This window comes from Staurois parvus, unplaced genomic scaffold (assembly GCF_062004578.1).
Source record: "Staurois parvus isolate SC_StPar_1 unplaced genomic scaffold, SC_StPar_1.0 ptg000048l, whole genome shotgun sequence".
In the NCBI taxonomy this organism is placed as follows: Eukaryota; Metazoa; Chordata; class Amphibia; order Anura; family Ranidae; genus Staurois; species Staurois parvus.
Genome location: NW_028317844.1, coordinates 6,993,521 through 7,021,500, shown reverse-complemented (window position 1 = coordinate 7,021,500; position 27,980 = coordinate 6,993,521). Strand labels below are relative to the sequence as shown.

The window sequence follows — 27,980 nt, the reverse complement described above, 5'->3', positions numbered from 1 at the left end:
GATGCAAAACCCCTGACCTCTGTCTGGAAAGTGCTGATTGGCCCTGTGCTGATCACATGCAGCCTCCCAAGAAAAAAAAAACCTCTCTAGCAATACACACCAAACTGAGCATGTGCATGTGACCATGGGTTCAGTCTGTATCAGGTGGTCTTTTCAACAAGAGGAGGGGCAAAGAAATCAGGATCAAACAGCCTTTTTACACAAGGCAGAGGATTAACCCCTTAGGTTCCATAGTGAATATAACAAGCATGCTTTACTGCATATACAGACTGATTTTACTGTTGTGGGTTTAGTAACACTTTAAGGGTTCATGCACACAGGCACAGAGGGCTGTACACTGTCAGGAAGGAGGATCACAGATGTACAGCCGCAGACAACGTCATTGATAGGCTAGTAGACACTGTGACTGTGCATATAATGTTTCATGTGTACAGGGATGAATGTTCATGATGTTAGATGTGACAGTGTACAGCCTACTGTGCCCATGTGCATGAGATCTAGGGGAAGACATGGGATTTGATGTTATGTAGCAAAATGTCAAAGAAAGTAGCAATGAAATGACAACAATACAGAAAATTGTGGAATGGTAGCAATCATGTGAAGATTTGCTGTATCTATTGGGCTCCCCTGTGGTAAGGGGTCAACATAAAGATCTGTGCAGTATCAGTCTTTGTGTATAAGAATTTCAGAGCGTTCCAGGGGATCCGGCTAAATGCTTTGCCAAAATCCTCCAACATATTGGATGTTTTCTTGTATATGACAGAAAAACGCGTTCTCCATTTGAGAGCTACCTACTTATCAAATCCATTTGTTAAAAGCAAGTGTGATGAAGGAGTTCTAGTGGACAAGAATAGATTAGACTACTTGGTGCCCTGTAATTTTTGGAGGATCTTTATACTTACTGTCCAAGCAAAAAACGTTGCCGTGGCTCTCTTGGGTGTTCCTTGGTTGATGTTAAAATGAGATTCATGGCAACATTTTTTGCTTGGACAATTGGACTCTGCTAAAACCAGGACTTTGCAAGTATTCTCCATTTTCACCTCCTTTTATTTTTCTATTGCGTATCGTTCTGTTTACGTCTTTTGTAACATACCTTTTCTGTCAATAATTTAACTGCATCATTTGACCTTTTCATTAATAAACCCTATTTTGAAAAATGTTAAAACTATCTCTAAGGCTTTTAAATCCTTGTCTCTTGAAAAATGCTCTGAATATACCTGTCTGTGGTGACAGTGTGTGTTACAGACGTTTATTGTTCACATTTGTTCTTGCTAACATTGTGAAGGGTTGATAGGCCCAAAGCTATCTGATGGCAGTGTGGAGTTTGAAGGGTTAGTTGCTAATTAACCTAACTCAGTGACAATTGCTCTCAGGCTGCTGGCACCTAAATTGTGGTCCCACCAGCTATAAAATCTTTGTGCAGGGCGCAACTGAAAGTGGCATTGTTACGCAAGTGACAGTGCACTATAAGATTGGTGGCTCTTTTGTCATGAGTTGGTGAGAAGGGTAGGGGCCAGGCACCGCGTTAGTCACAGCGGTGATGTGCGCTTATCCAGTGTGGAAAAACGAAGGTCACAGCTGATAGTGTGAACAAGCTCCTAGAAAACTGAATCACGATAGTGCAAAAAATGGTGGAACTTGCACTAAAACCATTTACATGTTGACAAGGTGTGTTTGAATTTGTTCTGTTTCTTCTGCAAGAGTTTTACAGGCAGAGAAGCTATTTTGAGGAGTTTGGGGAATAATAGAAGCCTATAAGTTATCAGTTCCAGAGGAACTAGAAAACCTATTTTGCTGCAAAATTGTCTTGAAGATACAACACAATGGGGGGGGGGGGGATTTACCAAAACTGGAGCACTCAGAATCTGGTGCATCTGTGGATGGTAGCCAATAAGTTGCTAGCTTCAGCTTGTTCAATTAAAGTGTTATTAAACCCACAACCGTAAAATCAGTCTGTATATGCAGTAGAGCATGCTTGTTATACTCACTGTGGAACCTAAGGGGTTAATCCTCTGCATTGTGTAACAAGGCTGTTTGATCCTGACTTCTCTGCCCCTTCTTTTGTACAAATGTCTACCTGTTAAGACAGACTGAACCTGTAGCCCTTCTGCACATGCTCATTTAGTGTGTATTGCTAGAGAGGTTTATTTTTCTTGGGAGGGTGCATGTGATCAGCACAGGGCCAATCAGCACTGTCCAGACATAGGTCAGGGGTTTTGCATCCTCCTAGAGCAGAAAGAAAACCCCTCCTACAAGCTTTAACCAGTGCTCTGCTGAAGTCACAAGACTGCTCTAACTGCTGCACAGAAAAGGTATTTAGAAGTTTATATTTACAAAAATAATTGCACTTCCATGTTGTGTGTACTCTGGGAGACCAGATATAGTGAATGCAGGGTCCTGGGTTTAGTAACACTTTGACAATAAAACCAGGCAGCGGATTGGTTTCTATGCAGAGTTTTGCACGCTCCAGATTTAGTAAATCTCCCCCATCAACTACATGTGAGATGCAATCAACAATTTACTCCAACATGGATGAGGTCTTGTTCACCTCTTCTTTCCTTAATGCTAAGATGGCAGTATTTCTTTATATTACTCAACAATAGCACCATACAAGAAAAGTGTCAGAAATAAGAATTACTTGAATTTCTAGCATGTGTTGGTACAAACATTGAAAATGTTACATGGTTTTCTTTAAAGTGTTTGTAAACCTCAGGCGTGAATTATGAGCAAAGCATATCCCTCTATGGTGTGTTCCGGTTGTTTCTGTCTGCTGCCTCATTCCTTTGCTATAAGCATGAGTCTTTTCTGACAAGTTTACTTGACACCAAGAGAAAAATGGTGACAGGAGGGCACAACCTGTGATTGACAGACACAATTCTGTTGCTGTGTGCCAATCGGCTCTCAGAGCTCTCCTCACTGAATGTAACTTTAGCTCCCCACCCCCTGCTTTTCAGAGCTGAGAGATCCTGTGTAAATTCTGCACTTTGAATGGTTATAGGGGAAATATGGCTATAGGTAACCAGGTACAACTTATGCAGGAGGATTTGTTTCATTTCTGTGTATCCCTTGAGGCCAGTCACTTCACTGGGTATATGTAAGGATTTGCAAACACATTAATTTGGCCCGAAGTTTCTGAGTGCATACATACTGCCAGAAAATGTGTCACAACTGCCTAATTGAGTCACCCCGATAGTGTCACAATTTGTAACCTTCGATGATATAATTTATAGGAAGTATCATGTGCACATGCTTTACATACAAGTAATGATCCTGCAGGGATATCACTGACATCAGCACTTCCAGTGGAGTTCCACTTCTAGAAATGAAGTCATTTAATTTTTTCGATAGCTCCACTCCGAACCCAGTAATTAGGTTAGGCACATTCTACATCTTCTGCCAAATGACGACTCTGTACTTGTCCATGAAGCTTTGTCAGGAAGTTTGTTGGCACACCCACCTTGATCACACCTAGTTAACCCTTGTCATTCAACGAGACTCAGGTACACAACCAGCGAGGACATGAAAACTTGAAGCTAGCTCTTCGCTGTGTCATCCGACTCCTTTGCGTGCTAAACTAGGCTTTGTGAAGAAGGGAGCAAAATTCATTTGTTTGCCAGTAAATAGAAGAAAAGGATTCTTTAAGAGCTGGGAATAGCCTTAGAGGAAGAAATTAGTTTCAGTCGCTCAGATCTTACTTTACTACATTTGGTGGCTATCTGAATGCTTTCCATTATTTGATGTCCAATCTACTCTTCCTTCTAAGCTACAACAGCACAGTTTGCCATGGTAAGTGTGAAATGTATCAATGTGTCTAGAATGTTTGTTGCTCCAGGTCCACCTTTCAGTAGAAGGAGGCTGGACTGTGATGAGGGATTATAGGAAGACCTTGAGGTTTTTGTAAACAGAAGATGTAGTTTCGTGTCTTGTTGCCATACGTTGAAAACAGATAGCCCTTTGTTTCTGGTGCAGCTTGTATTACCAGGATCTGTCTGCCTAGAGTGAGGAGTTCTATTTAGCAGGAAAATGTGAAATCTGCTCCTTATGGGAACTGTTCCCCATAACATTGAAAACACAGTCTATGAAATTCATGAAGAGTGCACTTATTAGAAATCTGTCTTGCAGAAAGGCGACAATTGCGACAGATTCATCTATGTTCCGGTAAGGTGTACATGAATCTGATGCAGAATTGTCTCAAAGATGCAACACAATACTATAGTTTACTCCAACATGGAAAATGTCTTATTTGCCTCTGCTTTCTTTATCACTGATGTAATGGTGTTTCTTTATGAATTTGCCGCAACAATTGCAACAGGCAGTAAAAGTGTTGCAAAGAACGACATGAGTTTGTTGCTGGTGTCGGTGCTAAGAATTAAAATGTTGCCCTTGTTTCATGAACTTGACACAAGGCTTCCAACTACATACACATCACCAGAAATGATTCTTCTTACTGTTATACAGGATTTAAATAGCACCAACAGTTTGTGCAATGCTTTAGAAATATGTTGCAATATGCACACGGGCGCATTCACCCTTACAGCTTGAACACACTGGCATATTTGGTACCCAGAAGCCCCTGGTTCTGCGTACAGCCACCTGTAGACATGAATAGGTGTAGGAGGCTGTACACAGGTGACGCATGCGTACAGACATATGGTCCAGAATGTCTGCGCTTGGGGACTGCACTTTAAAAAAGTAGCTGTGCATATCTGCGTACAACTACCTGGACCCATTCATGTCAATGGGCATCTGTACACAGCACCATGGGCTCCTGGGCACCAAAATATGCCAGCATGTTTGCACTGTATAGAGGAACGGGTGCATGGGCCCTTATTGAATCACCCCTGGTATGACACAAAATGTTGGACACTTTAAATGGAAATGACTCAACAGTATCCCTACTTAGTGCATTCATGTGTACTCCAAGGTCCCGCTATGGATTGCCCCACAAAACCCTTCCACTTAGCAGATTTGTCACTTTTTTGTTTGGCCTGATGTTTATGCAACAGGTGTGCATAGTTACAGAAATAGGTAATGATAGAGTCTCTACTCCCCAACAAAGTCTCCCTTTGTTTTATTGCTTGTTTAATATGCAGTACACCCTATGTAAAAGTGCCTCTTTTATCAAGTGCATGTGGGTTTTATTAAACGTTCAAATTCAGTACAACAAAACTGTACTAAAATTAGAAAAACACAATGTACTGAATAATAGTTTACAGGGCAATGATCTGCTATAATTCACAGTACTCAAATAGTAGCCTATTGGTGTATTGTTATATAACACACTTGAGTACTGCATGTAGCAATGGAAAATCTGTAAACAAGGGAGGGTTAAAATTGACAGTGTCATGTTCACACCTGTAATTCTGTCTGCACTTTGGTTCCAGACATGAAGCAACATTTTTTTATAGATACTGTTGTCCCAACATTAGTATAAAATTAACTGCACATACCAGGTGTGACAATTTAATGCCCGGAGTGCCCACGTCCTAGCACTATAGTGGTGAGTCACAGATTTATTCACACTCGAGTATGTTGTGACATGTTCTAACTTGCACTCTCCTGGGTCACAGACCAGTTGACTCAGTCTTTGCGGAGTAGTGGAAGAAATAACACGTGTGCGTTGGGTCACTGACCAGTTGACTCAGTCTTTGCGGAGTACTGAAAGAAATAACACGTGTGCGTTGGGTCACTGACCAGTTGACTCAGTCTTTGCGGAGCAGTAGAAGAAATAACACATGTGTGCGTTGGGTCACAGACTAGTTGACTCAGTCTTTGCGGAGTAGTAGAAGAAATAACACGTGTGTTGGTTGGGTCACAGACCAGTTGACTCAGTCTTTGCGGAGCAGTAGAAGAAATAGCACACGTGTGTGCATTGTGCTATTGGCAGGAAAATGACTGACAGAAATCTGGAGCAGCGGATTAACATCAAATTTTGCGTCAAAATTGGGAAAAGTGCAAGAGAAACTCTAGCTCTGTTACAGCAGGCTTATGGTGAACATTCCATGAAGAAATCAAGTGTTTTTGAATGGTATAGGCAGTTTAAGCAGGGGTGGGAAGATGCCCACATTGACACAAGAAGTGGGCAGCCAAAAACACAAAGGATGGATGCAAATATGGACACAGTTCGAACCCTCATACGCTCGCATCAAAAATTGAGTGTGCAACTGATGGCAGGAGAATTGAACATGAACAGGGAAACAGTGCAGGAGATTCTAACAAAGGATTGGGGAATGAGAAAGATTTCTGTAAAGATGGTGCCTCGAATCTTGACTGATCAGAAAGAACGTCATCTTCAAACTTCATCTAATCTTTTGAAGAATACAGAGGTGTTTGATTTTTTTTTTACAGTCCATTCTGGAAATTAAATTGTCACATCTCTTATACCTCCTAGGTATGGCCCATATCTAGGACAACCATATTTGCTTGATGATTTGACTACCTTTCTTCTTACAGCTGAAGTTTTACCCTTTTTTGGGAGGGATTGGCAATTCAGCATCAAACAGATTACTTAGCTGTAATGTATTCCATATCTTGCAGGCTGCTGGTTCATGTAAAATAACCCTTCATGCTGCCCACAGTGGTGTTATTCTAGTGATGCAGGGGTTAATGGTTGTGATTGTGAAAGACTTGCTCCACTTGCCCCTCATTGTGTTCTTTAAGTGGGCAGGGGAGATCCTGTCATTCATCCACTCCTCCTGCATTCACAGATCGTGGTGCATTTTGGGACAATAATACTACGAGTCGTGAGACTGGTATAGGACGCAGGAAGAGGCTGACAAGTGGTACAAGGCCTTCACACTGGCAGCCGCTACTGTTACCCATGCAGCATCAGAAGATCACTGCTCTGGGCAACAACTAGCCACATGATGATTTTTACATGAAGCAGCGCCCTGAAGGGCATGAGATACTCACCATGAAGGGCATGAGATACTAATGTGTTTGGTGCTGTATCCCCCCCCAAAAAAAGTATCCCAACCTTCAGCCTGTAAGGGTACATAATTAACTAAACAGATATTGTGTACATGGTCATTGTAAATGTAGCTTATTTGGGTTTGTTTAGGTTTTTTACTGAAGTATAGGTGGATGATGAGCTGTTCATGAGAGTTGTGCAGGAAATGGTCAAGCCCGTCCATGTGGTTAGCTTTTTGGGTTTGTAAAGTTAAAGTGTTCAAAGGGCAATTAGAGACCCTGCACATGGATTCATTTATTTAAAATCCACCCTGCTCTATGCTTTTCTGGATAAATTCATCAAATCAAAAACTCACAAATGCTAATTAACCAAGCTCAGATAAGTATCATTGGAATGGCTACAAGATAATCAGCAGCAGCGTTTGTACCTACTGGGATGAGCTATGTTAGACTGCAGTAGATTGCTTGCTTTCATGCAGTGCCTAATTTATGTGGCCTATTTACAATATTTTATTTCAATAGCTTTTATATTGTTTGGGGCATGCTAAAACCAACATCTTCACAAACACACTCCACAAGTTTCTCATAATGGCATTTTGATTAGAGCTTTTGTACATTTGTATGTTAAAGTGTATCTAAAGGTGAAACATTTTTTTTTTTAGTTTTGGAGAGAGTAAAGAAGGTTTAAAGGACCCCTGTTGGTTTTTTTATGCTGTTGGTTTTTTTATGCTGTTTGTGTCCCTGGTGGGGGAATCAGTCACTCTATTTGTCCTGGTGATCATTGTCACCAGAACTAAAAGTGTGGGAAAATCTAAAATGTTGAGTTGCGACTAGGACAGGGATAGAGGCGGAATCTTCCAATATGGACACTTGTCTCCATGAAGAAAATAATTTTACCTTACTTTGAAGAAATTTCCTCACTTCCCACTGTATCTATAGGATGGGAAATAAAAAAAAGGAATTCTCTTAAATGCAAAAGAAAACTGAAAGGGGTATTCCCTACTCTATCCAAAATAGAATAAAAAAGTTAGGACTTTAGATATACTTTAAAATGATTCTAAAGGTGGAGTTCTTTTTGGGTCCCCTGCCACGGTCCTGGTTCACATGGAGACATTGTCCATTTACACACAGAGAGCAGCTCGCCCTGCCCCCGCTCTCTCCTCACTGGCCAATGGCTCCCGCTACTGTGTGAGTCAATAAGAGAGAGACCTCAGATCTCATTGCTGGATCAAGATGGGGCTCAGGTAAGTATAAGGGGGGCTGAGGAGGGAGCTGCACCTAGAAGGCTTTTTACCTTTATGCAAAGAATGCATGATGGTGAAAAACCCTCTACCTTTAGAACCACTTTAAAGAATTATACAGCACAATAACTTTACTTTTTTGGTGATCATCCTTGATGCACACTAATGAAAGTTACGTTCTCCTAGAACTTTATTGGAAATTAAAAGGATGTAATGAAACTGGACATGTAGTTTACAGTAACCAATCAGATGCTAACTGTTTGGGATAAAAAAATAATCCCAGAAGTGGGTTTTCTCTTTAAACAAATAACTAATTTTGAATGCATTCGTTTTTCCAGAGGTCCCTCATTAGAACTCATGAATGCAAACATTGGTGAATATGAGTGCACAGCTCTATTTTGTTTTTTTCAATTCTTTATTTATTAGAAAATAGCACCAGGGTACAAAAGGATATACATGGTATCAACCGCTCAAACAAAACAAAAATCACATTTTGCAATGGATTACTAAACAAATCTTACAAAGGTCAGCAGCAGGTATACATCTAAAATAGAAAAAGTGATGCACTTGTATTGGCAACATAGCTTACCATACCCAGATGTCCTTCATAAGAAAAATGGTAGACTCTTTGCTATGATGTAACAAGAAAACATAATAGTTTTAACATACAGTATGTCATATCTGTGGAAATACCGATCGATCATCCTTGAACACCCTTTAATAAGGTTCTTTCATGTCTATGATTAATGTTTTGGAGTGATGACCTTCTGGTGTATGCTTTAATTGGCAGAGTGTCCTAACCCATGTCAATGATATTGTATTGCTTTTTGGAGAGCCTTCATAAGAAAAACTGGTAAAAAATACATTGGAGGAGGAAAAGGGACAAGAAAAAAAAGAGGGGAGGGAGGGGTTGTCCATTCCTCTCACTACTGAGTCTCCTCGAAACAGTCATGTTTAACGTTGATTTTTTGTTATAACAAAGCTACACTTATTTCGGTTTTAATAGATTTAATGTACCAACTTTGATGTTAAACATAATCAACATTCTCCTTACTGGTAAGGGTGAACTTGTTGCACTGCTCTCATTGTGATTTTATCAGGTAGATATACTCTATATCCATAGCATATAAATCAGAAACATTCTGTCCTGACCTAAAGCATGTGACGGAAAAACTACTCTATAAGCATAAAATGTTGAATAACTCTGTCTAAAGAAAACGAGAATCACTTGACGCATTCATTTTGTCTGTTACAGCTCAGAAACCCCCAGTGCATTGCTGTTTTGAAGGCATCAAAATGGACTATATAATTCAGGGATCTTTCTTTTTATGTAAATTCCTATCATTTCACAAACAGCTGTGAATATTTTGTAGAACTTAGTATGTTTTCTGCTTTGCCAGTTGTTGCTGAGTGACAATTGTAGTTTTGATTTACAGCTGTGAAGAACCTACAGTAAGTGTGCTGTGTCTATACAATGACGCAGTTTTGTGTCTTTGCTAAATAAAAGAATGCAAGATATTTGTGGCTAATAGGTTCAAAAAAGTTACCGTAATTGGTGCAGTAAAGTATTTGCTCCAACTCTTGAAGATAATATGTCTGAGGAACTAAGGCAGGATGATTACACCAGTAGAAATTTCAGGGCTAACCCCATGCAAAGATTTTCAGAAGGATTTCTTAATCTCTGCATGTATGTTTCTGTATTACAGTATATAGAGTTACGTAGGTAGGCTGGGATCCCTTTCTTACAGCAAAGCAGTGTAAAACTGTTAGATGGGGGGGCAGGGTTGGGAGGTAATGTAGAAAATTTCACCAGAAGTGATCCAGAGAGATTTAGAGCCAATGGAAACTTTAGTCCAATACAGCGTATCCATTTCTGAGATACCACTTTTGGATAGAATGAGTCTTTAATGAGATTTCCAGTGAAATTAGATGGTTCCAAAAACATATTTATGGCCTTTTTTTATCCATTATTTGTGTAGGGCTTTTTTCTAGTCCATTCACACCAGTGCATTGCAATAAAGCATGTTATGTGCGTTGGTGCCCCACAGTGCTGATCATTGTGAATGGCACCCTAAAGCACCTCCAGAATGAACCTACAGTTTGTTGCAGTGCACCACAACACACTATGATGTACTACTGTCTGTTGTGTAACCAAAGTGTACCAGGTATTAGATTGTACCTGTTGTGATGCATTCAGCATAGACTGCTTTACCACAGTGCACAATTAACCCTGTGCAGTTGTACAGGTATCCTTACAATTCAGTTTACCTGTAGGTACAATGAATATCTCCTGAATGTGCACTGTTTAGGAGATATTTGCATTGGCAATGGACGATGACATCATCCGCGCATGTGCAGTGACACTCTGCATTCACAGCCACATAGTATACCGTGGAATGCAGAGCATCTTGCCGTGACTGTGGTTCCTACGCACACACATGGGAGTGATGTCATTGCGGCCCGACCATTCAAATGGCCAGGGCCTGCGAAACTTAAGGAATTTCAGGTGAAGATGGAAACCTCTGCAGTTGTGACAGCAAGCCGTTTCTATGGTAAGTTTGTCATAATGTGCTTGAATGCAGTGCACATTAGCACATTATGGCATAAACCTGAAGGGGGCCCTGATTTTTTTTTTCGACGTTTAATACCAGTTTAACACACAATTTACATCAACAATGGATTGCCCTGGTGTGAATGGGCCTTTATTGTGGAATTAATGCCTAACATTAACTATGCTTAAAACATTCTCTCCCGCTCCTGTTACCTATCCTGCCTAATCTGTGTAAAAAAAAAAGATGTGTATATTTACTTTTTTATCGTCTGTTCCAGTACTGTCGCATGATCCTACAGCTTCAGCTTCCCTGGGTCAGTGAGTGGCAGTGGCAGAGGAAAGGTGGAAGCTCCGACAACAGCAGAGCCATAGGAATCTATGAGTGATGTCATGGATCCCTGAATTTACAGCTGAGAATTGTTGAAGCATGTCCTGAGACAGGAGAGCTGGAGCTGCAGGATAACAAGACCGGACTGGAGCAGACTAAAAAAGTGTATATTTTTAAGAATAGTTAGTGTTGGGCAGGGATTCCACTTTGATCTGAGCTCCAGACAGATATAGCTACCACCATTAAAAAAAATTAAGTATATCTTAATGCCATCAGACTGTGTACATAAAAATTGTTACATTTTTTAATGCAATTAAGAAGTCTCTCTTGATATAAATTGCCTGAAATCACATATACAGCAGTAGTAGAGAGCCAGTCAGGTGTGCTGCATACACATGGTCACAGGAAGAAGAACAGAAAGCAAACAAGTGCAGAAAAGATGTCCAAGCAGCTAAAACATCTTCCATGTATGCATTTCAACTGTGCATATAGATGTTTGCTTAGAGCCCTTTCTAAGAGGTAATGTGTAAAACATGAGTTGTGTTTGTGTGTGTGTATATATATATATATATATATATATATATATATACAGTGGGGATCGAAAGTTTGGGCACCCAGCTAAACATTTGTATTAATGTGCATAAAGAAGCCAAGGAAAGATGGAAAAATCTCCAAAAGGCATCAAATTACAGATTAGACATTCTTATCATATGTCAACAAAAGTTAGATTTTATTTCCATCATTTACACTTTCAAAATAACAGAAAACAAAAAAATGGCATCTGCAAAAGTTTGGGCACCCTGCAGAGTTAATATCTTGTACTGCCCCCTTAGGCAAGTATCACAGTTTGTAAACGCTTTTTGTAGCCAGCCAAGAGTCTTTCAATTCTTGTTTGAGGTATCTTTGCCCATTCTTCCTTACAAAAGTCTTCCAGTTCTTTGAGATTTCTGGGCTGTCTGTCACGCACTGCTCTTTTAAGGTCTATCCATAGATTTTCAATTATGTTGAGGTCAGGAGATTGTGAAGGCCATGGCAAAACCTTCAGTTTACGCCTCTTGATGTAATCCCCTGTGGATTTCAAGGTGTGTTTAGGATCATTATCCATTTGTAGAAGCCATCCTCTCTTTAACTTCAGCTTTTTCACAGATGGCATCAAGTTACCATCCAAAATTTGCTGAAATTTTATTGAATCCATTTTTCCTTCTACTCGTGAGATGATCCCTGTGCCACTGGCTGCAACACAACCCCAAAGCATGATTGATCCAACCCCATGCTTAACAGTTGGACAAAGGTTCTTTTCATTAAATTCTGTGCCCCTTTTTCTCCAAAACGTACCTTTGCTCATTCCGGCCAAAAAGTTCAATTTTAACCTCATCGGTCCACAGAACTTGTTTCCAAAATGCATCAGGCTTGTCTATATGTTCATTTGCAAAGTTCAAACGATGATTTTTGTGGTGAGGACGTAGAAGAGGTTTTCTTCTGACGACTCTTCCATGAAGACCATATTTGTATAAGTATCTCTTTATAGTGGAATAGTGTACCACAACTCCAGTGTCTGCCAGATCTTTCAGGAGGGATCGTGCAGTCAAACGTGGGTTTTGAATTGTTTTTCTCACAATCCTGCGAGCTGTTCTGTCTGATATTTTTCTTGGTCTTCCAGATCTTGCTTTAACTTCCACTGTTCCTGATGACTGCCATTTCTTAATTACATTCCGAACATAGGATATTGACATCTGAAAACACTTTGCTATCTTCTTATAGCCTTCTCCAGCTTTGTGAGCGTCAACTATTTTCAGTTTCAGTTTTCTAGACAACTGCTTAGAAGAAAACATGGTGCTGATTGTTGGGGCAAGGTCAGATGAGTCTGGGCATTTAAAACCTTTGAGATTGACATAACCTAGTCTTCCCAGACGATGATTGGGAACAATCCATGACACTGGCAGGTCTCAGCTTTGCAAAAGGGGCAGTGCATGCTATAAATTCTGCAGGGTGCCCAAACTTTTGCAGACGCCATTTTTTTGTTTTCTGTTATTTTGAAAGTGTAAATGATGGAAATAAAATCTAACTTTTGTTGACATATTATAAGAATGTCTAATCTGTAATTTGATGCCTTTTGGAGATTTTTCCATCTTTCCTTGGCTTCTTTATGCTCATTAATACACATTTTTAGCTGGGGTGCCCAAACTTTCGATCTCCACTGTATATATATATATATATATATATATATATATATACACTCACAAGCCACTTTATTAAGTACACCTTCGTAGTATCGGGTTGTACCCCTTTTGCCTTCAGAACTGCCTTAATTCTTTGTGCCATAGATTCAAAACAAGGTGTTGGATACATTCCTCAGAGATTTTGGTCTATATTGACATGATAGCATCATGCATTTGCTGCATATTTGTCGGCTGCACATACATGATGCGAATCTCCCATTCCACCACATCCCAAAGGTGCTCTATTGGGTTGAGATCTAGTGACAGTGGAGACCACTGGAGAACAGTGAACTCATTTTCATGTTCAAGAAACCAGTTTGAGATGATTTGAGCTTTGTGACATGGTGCATTATCCTGCTGGAAGTAGCCATCAGAAGATGGGTACACTGTAGTCATCAAGGGATAGACGTGGTCAGCAACAATACTCAGGTTGTGGCTTTAAACGATGCATAATTGGTACTAAGGGGCCCAAAGTGTGCCAAGAAAATATCCCCCACACCATTACATCACCATAAGCCTAAACCATTGATACAAGGCAGGATGGATCCATATATTCATGTTGTTTACACCAAATTCTGACCCTACCATCTGAATCTTTCAGCTGAAGTTGAGACTCATCAGACCAGGCATTGTTTTTTCCAATCTTCTATTGTCCAATTTTGGTTTGTCTGTGCAAATTTTAGCCTCGCTTTCCTGTTCTTAGCTGACAGGAGTGGCACCCAGTGTGGTCTTCTGCTGCTGTAGCCCATCTGTTTCAAGGTTCGACATGAGATGGTATTCAGCATACCTTGGTTGTAATGAATGGTTATTTGAGTTACCGTTGCCTTTCTATCATCTCGAAACAGTCTGCCCATTCTCCTCTGACATCAACAAGGTATTTTCATCCACACAGCTGCTGCTCACTGGTTATTTTTTCTTTTTTGGACCATTCTCTGTAAACCTTAAAGATGGTGTCAGGGATCGGTGGCTCTGCCGCGATGCGCCGGGCGGCGCATGTGCAGAACACCGATGCACTTTAGCCAGCGAGCAGCGGGACCTGGGCGATCGCAACGGCTGCGCATGCGCACTCGCGATTGCGGACACGTTCCTGGCACCAATGACAGCTCAGGGCGTGCTATTTAAACGGGACAGGAGGTATGTCAATTGCCGTTTGGTCTTTATTGTTCTGTTCCTGTTATCTGATCCTGTGAAGCTTCTGTTGCCAACCTCTGCATTGTTCCTGACAATGCTGATTGTCTCCTGCTTGACCCCTGGCTTACCTGACCATCCTTCTGCCTTATCCTCTGTACCGCGCTGCCCGTTAGTTGCTGAACCCGGCTTGTGACCCTGACCATTCTCTGCCTGCTCCTCCAGTACCTCGCTGCCCGCACGTTGCTGACCTGGCCTGCCTGACTACGCCTTACATTATCCTGACGATCCATCCATCCATCCCGCACAGATCTGTCCCTGTTACCAGGCTTTCCAGCCTCTTCACGTCAGGCTCCATTTCCCGCACACCCTGACGGCGCTCTCTACCATTGCTGGACGTACTCAGGGGTCGCAACCTGGTCTCAGTCTGCTCCAAGTCCATCCCCACCATCAGGGGCCCTGGTGAACAAGCAGATTGGGACTTAGACCTCGCACCCTGAGGAACCCCGTGCCGTGGGCTGCTAGAGACACCACCAGGCGGTGCTTGACAGATGGTTGTAAGTGAAAATGAGATCACCAGTTTTTGAAATACTCAGACCAGCCTGTCTGGCACCAACAACCATGCCACATTCAAAGTCACCTAAAACCCCTTTCTTCCCCATTCTGATGCTCGGTTTGAACTTCAGCAAGTCATCTTCACTACATCTAGATGCCTAAATGCATTGAGTTGCTGCCATGTGATTGACTGATTAGCAAATTGTGTTACCAAGCGATTGAACAGGTGTACCAAATAAAGAGGCTGGTGAGTGTATATATATTTTTTATCTGCTCTTACTTTATACAACCCCCCCCCCCCCCCCCGCATGTGAGATTCTTCAGATGTAGATGTGTGAAGTTATTGTCCTCACTACTGTCTCATCCTGCAAGAATCACTGGGTTTAAACTGTTGCACAGAGTTTAATTTTAATGTAGTTACACTCAGATAATGCCTAGCAACCAAATGAAAGGCATTAAGTATTCTGCCAGTAGCATAGTGATTTCATTGAAAATATTTTGGCTTGAGTGAACATCTTTGTTTCCATATAAAATCATAAGGATTATATAGGATTATATTGTCTTTACTTTAAAAAAATGAGTCAAGTATGCAACATGTATTATCCATTTGTTGTATATAATTAGGTATGCACAAGTTGTTTAACCCAACATTATAAAAAAATGTTTCAGTGGCACTCTATAGAAGAGATTGTAATCTGTAGAGGGTATGGTCACAAATTTTAATCTATAGAGGGTATGGCCACAGATTGTAATCTATAGAGGGTATGGCCACAAAGTGTAATCTATAGAGGGTATGGCCACAGATTGTAATCTATGTAGGGTTTGGCCACAAATTGTAATCTATAGAGGGTATGGCCACAAATTGTAATCTATAGAGGGTATGGCCACAGATTGTAATCTATAGAGGGTATGGCCACAAATTGTAATCTATAGAGGGTATGGCCACAGTTTGTAATCTATAGAGGGTTTGGCCACAAATTGTAATCTATAGAGGGTATGGCCACAAATTGTAATCTATAGAGGGTATGGCCACAGATTGTAATCTATAGAGGGTATGGCCACAGATTGTAATCTATAGAGGGTATGGCCACAGATTGTAATCTATAGAGGGTATGGCCACAGATTGTAATCTATAGAGGGTATGGCCATACATTGTAATCAATGGAGGGTATGGCCTTAAATTGTAATCTATAGAGGCTATGGCTACAAATTGTAATCTATAGAGGGTATAACCACAAATTGTAATCTATAGAGGGTATAGCCACAGATTGTAATCTATAGAGGCTATGGCTACAAATTGTAATCTATAGAGGGTATAACTACACATTGTAATCTATAGAGGGTATGGCCACAGATTGTAATCTTTAGAGGGTATGGCCATAAATTGTAATCTATAGAGGATATTGGCCACAAATTGTGATCTATAGTGGAGATGGCCACAAATTGTGATCTATAGAGGAGATGACCACAAATTGTAATGTCTAGAGGGTATGGCCACAGATTGTAATCTATAGAGGCTATAGCTACAAATTGTAATCTATAGAGGGTATAGCCACAGATTGTAATCTATAGAGGCTATGGCTACAAATTGTAATCTATAGAGGGTATAACTACAAATTGTAATCTATAGAGGGTATGGCCACAGATTGTAATCTATAGAGGGTATGGCCACAAATTGTAATCTATAGAGGAGATGGCCACAAATTGTGATCTATAGAGGAGATGGCCACTAATTGAAATCTGTAGAGGATATGTGTGCAAATTGTAATCTATAGAGGGTATGGCCACATATTGTAATATATAGAGGATATGTCCATTAATTGTAATCCGTGGAGGATATGGCCGCAAATTGTAATCTATAGAGGATATGGCCACAATGAGAACAGTGTCGGTACCTGGTGTTACACTAAGCTATATTTACATTCGTTACATAATTATGTACCTGTAATTTTTTTCTCCTTTAAAATCAGATATATGAATATATTGTTTTTATTGTTAACAAGTTATAACATTAATATCAAATCAAAAAGTTTGTTGTTGGCTTTAGATAGAGTAAAGAAATCTTCCAAACCCTTTTCAGGGGTTTTCTTGGTGTCTTGTTGGGTGGAAAGTCCCATCATAGATTGTCTTTGTAAAATAGAATTGAAAGTGAATGACTCAAACTGATGGGAAATCCCCAGTTTTTGCCAGAAAAGGTGTCTCCATTGGAAGACTTCTTCTCAACTTGTTACAGTAAGTGCTGCAAAATTTTAGATTTATCCTCAGTTTCTGTTCTGGAGACAGTGGTCACCAAGAAAAATAAGTAGGGTGAATCTTGCCAATGGAGACACTAACAACGTTAAAAACTTAGCAGGTTTCCTAGGGAAGGAAGTGTGCTACTTATCATCAGGTGAAAAAAGCCTGAAAAGAGAAAGCAAATGCAGCTACTGCTAAGTAAGTAAGCTGCAATATTTAAAATTTTAGTCTTTGGGTTTGGATAAACGTTAACGTCTATTTGTGGTAATAAACCTACAGTAAATACAGTATATTCTATGTTCTTGTTTAAGAACATCTTTTTCTCAAGACTTTTTCAAGGAAAGCATATAGAGACGTCCATGTACTGCTTCAGTTGCTGAAAGGGCCAACAAAATTACCCCCATAGGAGCATGTGGAATACCCCTCTCTGCAGTACTGTACACCTCAGGTTTGTTTTCTGTGTGTATAGAACAACTTGAGAGGTTCATTAACCAAGGGAGTAAAAATAGCATTTCTGTACGTATTATAGGTTTTTTTAATCTGCATAAACCCACTTTTCCAGGCAATTTCTACAATGCTGGTAGGCAAAAAAAGTCTGAATTTCCACTTTAACATTGGTATTTAACTGAGAAGACCTCTTTGCAGCTCCTGGATACCTGCATTAGTTGGTAGAAGTTAGCCAGGTAGGATCACTTTAACCCTCACCTTGCTCACTGGATTTAAAGAAGTATAAAAGTCATCTATTAGTGAAAAAAAAGTGATGCTGCAACACGTGTTAATAAGTGGTTTTCTATCCAATTCATTTTAAAATGCATTCCAACCCCAATATCATGGTACATTGCTTTGCTGAAAATGTTGCTGGTGCTGCTGCAGGTACTGGGTTGTTTGTTTGGGATTTTTTTTTAGGTGTATTACCACCCTATTCAAGGGCCTTGAAAGGAGGATGCCTAGTAGTTATTAAAGTAAGGCTAGCCATACACGCATGGATTTCTCTTGTTCAGCCTGCGAGAGAAACTTATTAGTATCTTCCATCCTTTACAAAACATTATGGGTGGAGTAATCTTCCCTGTCAACTATTGTATTCAGACAGCCACAGAACCCATAGCTGTCCAATTACCCAAACAGTGAGTGCATATCATTAGAAGCAGTCACTGTTCTGCTGACAATTTTACACTTGGCTCCTTTAAATTTGTAAAAACAGTTTGTCATGACAATAGATGCCAACAGGGCCATTCACTGCTCAAATCTCAGCTGATTTAGCAGGAATCAGCCAATTGAGCCATGTCTAGCAGGCCTAAGGCATTCACTAGTTACTGGTTTGTCAAAAGACTTGCAGACAAAGTTGCTATACTGTCCTCAAACATTTCCTGCGCACTTGTTACCCATAATGCAGTGTGATAGCAAAGTAAATTCTTGGTCAACATTAAGATTCTCTAAATCCTCTCAAAATATATGCGCCTATGTTCTCCAGTTAAAGGGTCTTCAGTTTCCTGTATGAGAGTGTAAACTTCCTTTAAGGAAAAAAAGTGTTGCATTTATTGTGTGTGTACTCTCAGAGCTGACAGATAAGATAATAATAAAATGATATTATTGCTCCTTTAAATACTGTGTATGGTTCCCTGTCACATACTTTGTGAAAGGTGCTTCATAAATTTTACACATGATCCATGTCTTAGAATCATTCTGAACCTCTTCATGGACTTTTAAAATTTTTTATTGGCAGCTGCGGCTCTAAATAGTTGCTTTTTAGATGGCTTACTATGGGAAATTATTTATTTCACCAGACAAACCATGGTGGCCATTCCTATATATTAAAACATGTATGTATTGACCAGGGGCGGACTGACAACTCATGGGGCCCCCGGGCAATAGGGGATCATGGGGCCCCTGTGTCCTTGCCCAAACTCAAAAAAGCCTATGAAAAAGGTACCAGGGGCATCTCATGGGGCCCCCTACTGACCCCAGGCCCTCAGGCAGCGCCCGAGTTTCCAAATGGTCAGTCCGCCCCTGGTATTGACTGAAACATTGAAAGGTATTTGTCATGGAAGTCAGATAAATGCTATCTAACAGAAAATTTATTGTTTCAAACAGAATAGCATAATGCTGGATCAAAATGATCACCATTGCACCAACAAATACGTACTGCAAGAGCAGAAGATGCTGAGGCTGATGACATATTTATATACATTCACCGACCACTTTATTAGGTACACCTGTTCAATTGCTTGGTAACACAAATTTCTAATCTGCCAATCACGTGGCAGCAACTCAATGCATTTAGGCATGTAGACGTGGTGAAGACGACTTGCTGAAGTTCAAACCGAACATCAGAATGGGGAAAAAAGTGGATTTAAAGTGACTTTGAACATGACATGGTTGTTGGTGCAAAACGGGCTGGTCTGAGTATTTAAAAAACTGCTGATCTATTGAGATTTTCACGCACAACCATCTCTAGGGTTTACAGAGAATGGTCTGAAAAAGAGAACATATCCAGTGAGCGGCAGTTGTGTGGACGAAAATGCCTTGCTGATGTCAGAGGAGATTGGGTAGACTGGTTGCTGCGACATTCAGATGGTAGGGTCAGAATTTGGCGTAAACAACATGAAAGCATGGATCCATCCTGCCTTGTATCAGCGGTTCAGGCTGGTGGTGTAATGGTGTTGGGGGATATTTTCTTGGCAGTAGCAAGGTGTACCTAATAAAGTGTACGTGTACATCATATGAAGAGAATATGTCAATGGGTTACAGAAATGTGGCTCTTGGTGGCTGGGCTGCCCAGGCACATGGGAAACTGTCCCTTGTGGTTGACTTCAGAATCAGGAATGCAGGTGGAAAGCAGGATTTGGGTGCAGAGTACAAACGAATGTCAAAAATGCAAGTATGAAAGTGACACAAGGCTGTTGTCTGCTATACTGGGCAGTCTGATCTGTGTAGGAAAATAGTTCCGTACCTGGAGGACAAACAGTCTGAGGAATTTGAAATGTGTGTCATAAATACCCTTTAGAATTCGGTCAGGAAGCAGCACTAAAAAATGTCAGTAGTCGCACCCAATTCATGTATCTGTCAAAGACAACTACATGAATCTGTTAGTGTTTGCAGAGGTCACAGTGTACACAATGGAAGGTCCTTCCTCAATGCACTCACTCCTGCATTCCCTTCCCAGCTTCTGAGCCCATCACACTGACAGGCGCATGAACGAGGAATTGCGAACCAGAGGTGGGCAAAGCCTGATGGGCAACTAGTCTCTCAGTCCCCCATCAGGTTCGCTTTATGTTTGACTGACGGCACACAGCAGTGGGTGGATCCACAGCTGCTATGCAGTCCAATAACAGCTTTGAAATCTACCCACTGCTGTGTGCTGTCAATCACAGGCAAGTTGGACCTGATGGGGAACTAGTCTCAGAGTTCTCCATCAGGCTTCACCCATCCAACAGGTGCAGCTGCTGTGAATTGAACTTAGTACCCCATCAGTTCCATCTCCTCTGTGATTCACAGTAGATAGCAGTGGGAGGATTCCAACGCTGCTGTTGGACTAAATAGCATCTTTGTAATCTGCCCACTGCCATTCACTATCAATCACAGGCAAGGCGGACATAATGGAGAACTAGTCCCCGAGTTTCCATCAGGCTCTGCCTATGGTCAGTTCACTGTGACTTGCCTCACTGATTGTTAGGACCAGGGGCGGACTGACAACTCATGGGGCCCCCAGGCAATAGGGGATCATCAGGCCCCTGTGTCCTTGCTCAAACTCAAAAAAGCCTATTAAAAAGGTACCAGGGGCATCTCATGGGGCCCCCTACTGACCCCGGGCCCTCGGGCAGTGCCCGAGTTTCCAAATGGTCAGTCCACCCCTGGTTAGGACGCAGGCGGTCTTTGTCCTAGCAACAAATGAAGTAAATATGCATTCAAACATATAAGTAATAAACACACAATGCCCCCTTCCCTTGCATACCAACTTTGAATTTGTCTTAATTACCATCAGTTTGTTTATCTGTGAACTAGCATTAATTATTTTAGAATAGTCGCAGCCATAGTGACAGAATCTAAAAATGGCGGTAGTAAGAACTACTTGAATCTGGAGCATGTGTCAGTACTTGTACATGGTGCAAGGCTTTAATGAATTAGGTGCAGGCCATGTTAAGGGGGCCATACCACTAAAAAGTGCTTTATTGAATTCCCCTGAGTGTATGGTATCCTACACAGTACCAGGGGCGGACTGACCATTTGGGAACTCGGCACTGCCCGAGGGCCCGGGGTCAGTAGGGGGCCCCATGAGATGCCCCTGGTACCTTTTTCATAGGCTTTTTTGAGTTTGGGCAAGGACACAGGGGCCCCATGATCCCCAATTGCCTGGGAGCCTCATGAGTTGTCAGTCTGCCCCTGCACAGTACACAAGAGTACTATGTGAGAAAAAAGGTAAATGTGAGTACCTTTTTCCTTGTGAAGGACCAGTGCCAAATGTCCAAGAAACCCATTACTCAAAATACCCTCTCTTGTGTACGTGGATGTTTATTCAGACAGTGGATCATAAATAGCAGTGATAGAGTCGGCACTTGCAGAGGCCTGCACACAGAGGGCCAATAGGCTAAATGTGACCTGTATGCCACGAGTTGGGCAACAGGGGTCTAGACACTGGGGTTGTTACAGTATTTTGTTCCTGACTTCACTACGTAGTGATTCGCTGACCTGGAAAAAGCATGTCGGATGAGAGTTGAGACTTTAGCAGGGGTGTCAAACTGGTGGACCTCCAGCTCTTGCCAAACTACCCATCATGCCTCTGCCTTTCGGGGTCATGCTTGTAATTGTCAATCTTGCAATGCCTCATGGGACTTGTAGTTTGGCAACAGCTGGAGGGGCACCAGTTTGACACCTGTGCTTTACAGAATACCTTGGCTACGTGCTTGCTCCAGTCAGTGATTTACTGTATTGTAAAAAGAATGGGGATAACATCACTGATGTCTGCACTGTTAAAAACTGTTTTCACTGTCAGCTTCAATATATTTATCTTTGAATATTCCCGTATTGTGTTACTAAACCCAGGACCACTATATCTAGTCTCCCACAGTACATAGAGCACTGAAATGCAATTATTTTAGTAAATATAAACTGTTAAATACCTTTTCTCATGAGCAGTAGATAGCAGTCTTGTGGCTTCTATCAGTATCCAGTAGAGCACTGGCTAAAGCTTGTAGGAGGAGTTTTTATTCTGCCCTGAATATTCTATGAGGCTGCAGGACCCCTGACCCTCTGTCTGGACAGTGCTGATTGGCCCTGTGCTGATCACCATGCACTCTGCCAAGAAAAAAAAACTCTCTAGCAATTCACACCAGACTGAGCATGTGCAGCTTGCCCTCAGGGCTCTGTTCTATCTCCTGATGGATTGGGGACTGTGGAAGAAAGGGAAGGATCAGAGAAGACAGGATCAAACAGCCTTTTCACACAGTGCAGAAGATTAACCCCTTAGGTTCCACAGTGAGTATAGCAAGCATGCTTTACTGCATATACAGACTGATTTTACTGATGTGGGTTTAGTAGCACTTTAAGTACATTTGAAGACACCATTTGGGTAATAAAGGGTGTGACAATTTATTCCCTGAATGCCCACGGCGTAGCACACGGGTGGTAAATCACACAGCCATTTGCACTTGGGCGTGTTCTGACATTTCGTAACGTGCACTTGCCTGGGTCACAGACCAGTTGACTAGAGGAAATAACGTGTGTGAATTGCGCTGTTGGTGGAAAATGAGAGACAGAAATCTGGAGCAGCGGATTAATATCACATTTTATGTGAAAATTGGGGAAAGTGTGAGTGAAACTTTAGCTCTGTTACAGTAGGCTTATGGTGAACATTCCATCAAGAAATCAGAAATCATCAGCTGGCCAGATGTAACCTTCCTACCACCATTTGCAACCATTATAGCAGCTCATAAAAAGACCAGAGGTGACAGTCATGTAAAGTAGCCATTTTTATCCAGTTCAGGTGAAGATCTCCTATATGTAGGCCCTTCCCATGCTCTAATCCTCCCTTCTCTGTTCACATAAGGGCTCATGTACACGAGCAGCTGCTAAACTCGAGTTTAGGAGCTTTTGGCATTTTTTTGCCAAAGCTCCTAAACTCAATTCCATGAAAGCCTAGGTGTCCATGTACATATAGGCTTTCAGCAGAGTTTAGGAGCTGCCGTGGTTAGGTCAGGTTAAGCCTCTCTCTCTTGAACACAGAATCGCATTCAGGATAGGAACATTTTGACCGCCGACCACGGGAAAACGTGATAACCGCGGTACCACGATTTGCATTTTCACGCGGACGGCAGTCAGGGTAGGCTCGTGTACATGGAGTCTTTGGCCTCATGCACACAGGCAGGGGCGTATTTACCACAAGGCAAACAAGGCACTTGCCTAGGGTGGCATTTTTCAGGGGGGCAGCACCTCCCCCCAGAAGAAGGGATGAAAGAAGGGACACATGCTCCATGGGAGCCAAGTGGGATCCGAGAGAGGCTGCGGGCTGCTTAATGGCGTATATGTAGAGCCTGACTCTCATTCCCAGGGATGTCCGGAGATGAAGATGAGTGTCTTTCTCTCTATCGCAGGCGGGGGGGGGGTAGTGGAAGGCTCTCCCAGGTAGGGGACAGGGGTGTTGTTGGTCAATGTCAGACTTTCTCCACAAGAGGGAATGGGGGGGCGGGGGTTGGTGTTGGTCGGTGTCCGTGGGGGCGGACGTTTTTTGTGTTGCCTAGGGCAGCACAAAGCCTAAATACAGTACACCAATGCACACAGGGCATTTATTTTTCTCTTCTGAACACCTTTTACTAATAGAAGGAAAAGGCAGCTTGAAAAACGTGCCTAAGGCCACTTATTGAGGAAGGGAGGATGTCCCCAGCACACAGAGGATCACCAATATGGGTCCAAAAGTTTTAATGAACTATTACTTAGTTACAGCAAAGCAACGTTTCGGAGTCTCACAGGACCCTTCATCAAGCATGGGACTAATTGTGACAGAAACTGGAGAATTATTTAAGAAAACCATCCACCAATCAGAGTGAAGTAAAATGAGGCTGGCCCCGCCACTTATTGCATACGTGTTTAGATATGTTTAGGAGCGTCAAGTGTCAATGGTTTCCATTGGTCAAATATTCACCTATTCTGGCCATTGGAATGCATTAACATCTCTAACGTTTAGACGTGTTTACATGAGTTTAGGTGCGTCAAGTGTTTTTTCTGCTCAAAAGCTCTTATCCCAAATGCACTGGTGATGGCTTTTTCAGCATGTAAACACTCCTCTTCTAATATGCCTGCAAACACCTATGTGCATGGACACATAGACTAACAAAGAGGTGCTTTTACAGGCTAAAAAGAAAAATGTCAGACACCTGTAAAAGTGGCGTTTTTTTAAACCCTGTGTACATTAGGCCTAAATATTCAGCTCATGTGCAAATGTTGCCCAACTTTGGTGCCTGTCTTAGAGATTTTTGTAGGAGTGCTGCTCAGGTGGAATTGATTACTTTGTACCGCACTGTAGATTGGTATTTTATTCTACATCAAAAGCCTACAATTGTCAGCAGAGCAAACATTTTCTCTGTGTTAGCTTTGCTACAAAGTTACAGAACAGTAGCTATTGTTCCAAACACCTGTTAATGTTGCAGTTGCAAGCAAAATAAAGTGTGGCTCAGTGTCTAATGTCTGCTGAGAAATTCTTCAAGTGTATTTCCACTTTCACAGCCCAATTGGAATAGCACCTACTTTATATTTGTTACATGTTCTCAATACCATAGCATAACATAAAAAAAAAATTAGCTAGTTACCTTTTTGAGGCATCATACGCAGTGGGCAAATGCTCAGCTCCTCTGAATTCCTTTTCTCCTGGCAGGAGAAAATCAGCTAAAAAAAAACGTGCCTAAAGTTGCTTAGGCATGTCAGGCCTCAATATTAATTTACTCTAGCCACTGAAATGAATGAACACTCAGGAGATAAACACCTCGAGCCTAGCGTTTATATGCATTCACACTTCAAGTGCCAAGCAGTTTTTCTGTTCAAACGCTATTCTATTGAATGCACAAATGATTTTTTTACAGCTTCTAAAAGGCTTCTCTTCTAATATGCTTGTAAATGCCTGTGTGTACATGGCCACATAGGCTAACATAGTGGGACATTCAGAAGCTAAAAAAAAGACTAACACAGAGGAGCATTCAGAAGCTATAAAAGAAAAAAAAAAGGCTAACATAGAGGGGCATTCAGGAGCTAAAAAAAAAAATTACATAGAGGGGCATTCAGAAGCTTAAAAAAAAAAGGCTAATGCAGAGGGGCATTCAGAAGCTTTAAAAAAAGGCTAATGTAGAGAAGCATTCAGAAGCTAAAAAAAAAAAAAAAAGCCTAACACAGAGGGGCATTCAGAAGCTAAAAAAAAAGGTTAACATAGAGGGGCATTCAGAAGCTAAAAAAAAAAAAGCTAACATAGAGGGGCATTCAGAAGCTAAAAAAAAGGTTAACATACAGGGGCATTCAGAAGCTAAAAAAAAAAAAAGCTAACACAGAGGGGCATTCAGAAGCTAAAAAAAAAGCTAACATAGAGGGGCATTCAGGAGCTAAAAAAACAATTACACAGAGGGGCATTCAGAAGCTTAAAAAAAAAAGGCTAACGCAGAGGGGCGTTCAGAGGCTTAAAAAAAAGGCTAACATAGAGGGGCATTCAGAAGCTAAAAAAAAAAAGCTAACATAGAGGGGCATTCAGAAGCTAAAAAAAAAAAGCTAATATAGAGGGGCATTCAGAAGCTAAAAAAAAAGGATAACATAGAGGGACATTCAGAAGCTAAAAAAAAGGCTAACATAGAGGGGCATTCAGAAGCTAAAAAAAAGGCTAACATAGAGGGGCATTCAGGAGCTAAAAAAAAAAACTACACAGAGGGGCATTCAGAAGCTTAAGAAAAAAAAGGCTAACATAGAGGGGCATTCAGAGGCTTAAAAAAAAAAAAGCTAACATAGAGGGGCATTCAGAAGCTAAAAAAAGGCTAACATAGAGGGGCATTCAGAAGCTAAAAAATAAAAAAGTCAAACGCCCTTAAAAGCGGCATTTTTTAATCCTAATGTGCATGAGGCCTAAGTAATTTTTGCCTACTTAAAATACTATCAAGTGCTCCCTGCTTAATGTTTAAGAGGGGGTTGTGCAGTAAAGTTCAACATCATTGACCCTGTCTTTACTTTAGTGGCAGATCTTCATATGGGCAGCACAGTGGCTAAATGGTTAGCACTTTCGCCTAGCAGTACTAGGGTTGTTGGTTCGAATCCCAACCATGGCACTAGCTGCCTGGAGTTTGCATGTTCTCCCTGTGCCTGTGTGGGTTTCCTCCAGGTACTCCATTTTCCTCCCACACTCCAAAGACATGCTGGTAGGTTAATTAGTTCCTGTATAAAATTGGCCCTAGTATGTGTATGTATGAATGTGAGTTAGGGACCTTAGATTGTACACCAGTTGAGGGTTAGGGACTGATATGAATGTACAATATATATGTAAAGTGCTGTGTAAATTGACGCCACTATATAAGTACCTGAAATAAATAAAAATAAACGATCTAAACTAGATTTGAACACAGTGGGGTTGATTTACTAAAGGCAAATAATCTGTGCAAGTGCAGTTGCACTCATTTTCCCCAGAGCTTAGAGAATGTGGTGAATCTTTGCTGATTTCTATCATCCAATCATATCCAATCATATGCAAGCAAACATGCTGTTTTGTTTTTTGTTTTTCATCTTCCTGGCACCTGATTGGGTATTCTTTACAACACCACATTCACTAAGCTCTGAGGAAAATGAATACAACTGCACCTGCAAAGTGCACAGTATATTTGCTTTTAAATTAACCCCTTTCTGTCCTAACAATTTAGACGCTAGCTTTCTGCATTGCATGAAGGAGAGCTCAGTGCATCCCCAGTCTGTGTGGGGACAGACCCTCTGATACTGTTCAGTTACAGATTTGGAGGAATTTTAGGTGTTACCATAGGGCAACACCATGGGAAGCAGAAAATGTTAATGTGTTTCACATCCTAAAACCAATGTAATGTAAGGAATGTAGGAGTATGGCTTTTATAGGCACATAACCTCACAGCAAAATATTTGTTACAAAGATACCTTCTTTATTACAGTCTTGATAATTAAAAACAGGAAAAGAAATGTATACAATAGCGCAAAACAATGAATAGCTCAACATTTTTAATCTTTATAGCACCACAACATTAGTTCATTAAAAAATGCATTGGAATAGGTTACCCCCATAGGTAATTAAAGATTTTAATATTATTGCTGTGTAGGCTACCAATTTTTAATTGGTCCAGCTAGGGGATACTTCAATTCCTTAAATTGTTTGTTCGACATGTTTTGCAACAATAAGTCGCTTCCTCAGGAGCTAATTAGGTGCATCTAGTAAGAAAACAGACATAGAGCTTTAATCATTGACATAGAGACAACAACCAATCATATGAAGACATTGGAAAATAGTGCTATTACTTAAAAATGTAACAAAACAAAATAAAACCTAGTGTTAGTAGAGAAGAGCAGAGGCCATTAGGACTGCCAGGACTATAATCTGAATATGGAGGCACATCAGGAGGCTGTAAAGGGCACCATAAAAGACAAGGTAAGAACATGGGTCGGTCTAGAAAATATATTTACAGTGTAAAAAGTCTACACACCCCTGTTGAAATGCCAGGTTTCTGTGATGTAAAAGAAGAGACAAAGATTAATCATTTCAGAACTTTTTCCACCTTGATCCTGGGTTCACACTTATGCGGTGCAACATACCGCATGTGATTCGCACAGGAACCGCA

The 27,980-nt window shown here is 41.1% G+C and overlaps 1 protein-coding gene and 1 pseudogene across 2 annotated transcripts in view; both read left to right on the top strand.

Moving 5' to 3' along the window:
• The window catches only part of CRYBG1 (crystallin beta-gamma domain containing 1), a 350,815-nt gene that overhangs the window by 195,264 nt on the left and 127,571 nt on the right, over nucleotides 1-27,980 (top strand). The window lies entirely within an intron of this gene.
• On the top strand, nucleotides 5,892-6,408 carry LOC149470333 (protein GVQW3 pseudogene; annotated as a pseudogene).